Here is a 3,850-nt window from a genome sequence, read left to right on the forward strand (position 1 = left end):
GGCCCCGAGCCCCGGCGTGCGCAGGAAGGGCCCCGCCGGCGGGACGGCCGCGCCGTAGCTCCCCGTTTTCCCCGCGGCCTTAACCAGCGAGCTGGAGGAACGGTCGGATAGGCAGCGGGGGTGCCGTTAGCAGTGCAGAAATAACGCTGAGACGCTTCAGCGCAAAGGGGAGAGCGGATTGACCCCTGCAGCGCTATGGGGCCGTACCCAGATCAGTGCGAGCAGGCCACGGAAACTGCTACATAGGTACGTTCATCAGCAGGGACGCATTGCCAGTTTAAAATAAAAGACAAACTGGACGAGAAAAAAAAATCCCATATTCAGTCGGGTATGCACCAAGATACGCAGCGCTTCTAAAAATGCATGTAGGACAAAGCCTGTTTGCATGCACATTGAAGTACGTCTTGTTTGTAACAAGCTGCTGGTTTTGGCATCGTCCTCCTACAGATTCATTATCTACTGGCTGGAATCCCCCGTTAGGTACATTTCATGCAGCCAGTGACAGCAGCAAAGGGTCTGTTCTTGCTAGAAGAGAAACTTATTTTATCAATGGTATGGACTATAGAAGGACTCCGTAGAGCCCTTGTTGGCACAGGTGGTTAGTCCACAGGCTCCCACACAATGGCAAACATGCTGTTTTTATTTGCCAGGTGGGGTTGTTCAGCACTGATGGTAGCAAATGTACTTGCTTTTCTTAGTTTAAATTTTAGAAATATGCTTGGTAAATTGGTCCTATGCAAAATTCACTATTAGGACTGCAGAGAATTGTTTATATAACTTGAGGAATATGGTAATATTTTTAATAAGTGTTTGTGATTATATACATTTACTAACAATGTACATACAGTAAACTGCTAAAAGCTTTTTACTTTGGATGTATAGAAAGGCAATTATATATTGAGTTAGAAAAGACAACTGGATGGTAGGAGGACTGAGAAGGTAAGACAGTTAAACTTTATGCTGTATCTTACTGGTTATAGCCTCCAAAATTATAACAGTGCAATTGGCAGCTCATGTCCCCCTCCTGACATGAGGGGAAGCAGTACTGCATTTGCACATAAGGCTTGCACACCACTGGTGGCTTTCAGCTAACTCATTTATACTTAAAACTTTGTTGAAGGTCACTAAGGTAGGGAATAAACAAAAGGGCCTATTTAGCTTGATACAAGTCTTGCTACTCAGTAAGGTCACACAACTACTTGATGAGAATGAGGCAAGGCCTTGTTTTCAGTTGTTTTGTTAATGATGTTGTATCTATTAATGGCATGGTTTTTTCTACTTTCCTAGGCAGCATCCAGAGATGATGGGATTTGTCACACCAACACTAAACTGAGACTGACCTCAGCTCTTTATATTGAACTGTTGATTGAACAAGGAAGCTGCAGTACTGAAAGCAATCAGTACTTTACTGCAAGAGACCATGCCTGTCACAGAAGGCAAATGATGTCATCTAAAACTTCGTGAAATGCAAACTTGGTTGTCGAGGAGTGGTTAAGGGAGAATGGACATGGATCCCAGGGTATAATGTTAGGCCTGATGGGGCAAGGCAATCTGAGTTCTAGTTATATGAATTTAATGCACAATCAAGACCAGAGTCAGAGCCATGGTTAAAGCAGTTGCTGTCACGCAGACAGCAGGCCGCTTTCTGTTCCCTCAAGGTCGGGCTGTTTTCAGCTAACGAGCTAACAGCTCAAGGTGGAAAACAACTTTGGAGAAAAACAAGATGGGAAAATGTGAGGGAGCTTGCTTATCGCAGAAACCGCAAGTAGGATGAACATGAAAATGTAATCTATTAGCTGCTGTTGCTGAGCTAGCTTTGAAGCTGCTGTGTATATAAGTTAGAGCCTGCTCTCAATAAAGAGGAAGATTTCTGCTATCACTCACATTGAGTAGGACTGATTTCTTCCCACCCAGCTGAGAATCAGACCCTGGGTTGATCGCCACATGAAGTAGGCTTGGAGCTGGTTGTTCAGGCTTCGAGCCTGGTTTCAGGCTTCAAGCCTGGTTTCAGGCTTCGAGCCTGGGTTTTTCAGACTTAGAGTCTGGTTTCAGACTTCGAGTCTGGTTTTTCAGGCCAAGAGCTGAAAACTTCGCGGCACTTGGTTATCAAGTGTCTTCCTTGCAAGGCAACAATAAGCCAGTGACTGACTTTTCTTTGAGCTGTTACCTGAATAACTGGGACAGGGAAAGCTAAGGTTCCTATTAAGGTATGTACAAGATGTCTTGCTCTCCCTTCAGATTAAGATTTGTAGCTTGAATTACTATGAAGACCACAGAGGTCAACTTTAAAAGAAGGCAAAATCTTTGTTTTCGCATATATGGCTTTGTTACCTCCTAGTAGCAGAAGCGCCTTTTTAAATACATGGTGAACTAAAACTTGACATGCAGCTGTTTCATACAGAATTTTTTTTTCACAGCTAGAAATAGGTAGCCTTTTAAAACGTGAAGTTGCCAATATAAAGGAGTGCAACAGCAAAGTAAACCAATAATTCATAATCACACTAAATCATTAAAAAAATAACTGTTTACAAAGGCAAACAGTGAATGATTTAAGTTAAGCAATACTGCTGCAAGCATTCAGAGTGCTCCTAACTGTTATCTTCCACTCTTCATTGCTGAGGTAAGCCATGCTTCAGGTTGTTAAACTTGTGTAGCTTAGTGATTTAAATAAAGCAGATGGAATGTTTTACTTTATACTGTATGCATTTGTGTTGGCTTTGCATGGCAAGGTTGTGGTAGCAGGGTGGTTGCAGGGGTGATTTCTGTGAGAAGCTACCAGAATCTTCCCCCTTGTCTGATAGAGCTAGTGCTACTTGGCTCCAAGATGGACCTCGCCACTGGCCAAGGCCGAGCCCATCAGTGACCGTGTCATCGACTCTGTGACAGCACATTTGAGAGAGGGAAGAAAGTTACAGTGCAGGTGAAAAACTGCAGGAGGAGGGAGGAGTGAGAATACGTGAGAGCAACAGCCCTGCAGCCACCCAGGCCAGTGCAGAAGGAGCTGCAAGTGCTGGAGCAGAGATTCCTGTGCAGCCATGAAAGCCACAGAAATCCATGCATGGCCAGGGAAGGACCTCACACCAAAGTGGTGGGATGTTCAAAGAGGGCTCTAACACCATGGGAAACCCACACTAGAGCAGGCTGTTGGCAGGACCTGCAAACCTATGGACAGAGAAGAGGAGCCCACCTCAGATCAGGTTTGCTGGTGGTGGGGGGGGGCCACCCTGGAGCTGTCTGTTCCTGAAAGACTGCAGCCCATGGAAAGTTTGTAGGTGACTGTCTCCAACTGGAGGAACCTCAGACTCCTCCCTGAGAAAAGAGTGCAAGAAACATGAACTGACCATAACACCCACTTCCCACCTCCTTGTGCTGCTGTGGGGGGAGGAGGTAGAGAAGTGGAAGTGTAGTTGATTTGAGGAAGAAGGGTGTGAGAATAAGCCAGTTTAAGATTTGAGTTTGTTTCTCATTAGCCTACTCCAATTTGACTGCCAATAAATTAAGCTAATTTCCCAAAGCTGAGTCTATTTTGATGTGGCTTTGAGCAAAATATAATAAGACTTTCATTAGATTTTCTTTCCCCTATCCAGCCAAGGGTGGGGAGTGATAGAGCAGTTTCGGCACTTGGCATCCAAGCAAGGTAAACCCAGCACAGCATCTAAAAAGATAAATAGCAACTTCTGGTTTCACTCAACAGTGCTTGACAGTTACCTGCATATGAGACCACCAAGTTTCCTTTACTTGGACAAGTATCAGAACTTTAACTTGACTAAAACGGGATTAAGTTTTTTCACATTTTAGAAGAGGACTCCTATCCAGCGTATGCACAAGTCAGTATCAAGAAGCACACTGA

General features: G+C 44.5%; 1 non-coding gene across 1 annotated transcript; it reads left to right on the forward strand.

Moving 5' to 3' along the window:
- The first annotated feature begins 924 nt into the window (after positions 1 to 924).
- On the forward strand, positions 925 to 1,064 carry LOC133628986 (small nucleolar RNA SNORA47). Its single transcript, XR_009820946.1, has one exon. It is a non-coding gene; the product is annotated as a small nucleolar RNA SNORA47 (small nucleolar RNA).
- Positions 1,065 to 3,850: the final 2,786 nt, after the last annotated feature.

Source organism: Colius striatus, chromosome Z, assembly GCF_028858725.1.
Source record: "Colius striatus isolate bColStr4 chromosome Z, bColStr4.1.hap1, whole genome shotgun sequence".
NCBI lineage: Eukaryota > Metazoa > Chordata > Aves > Coliiformes > Coliidae > Colius > Colius striatus.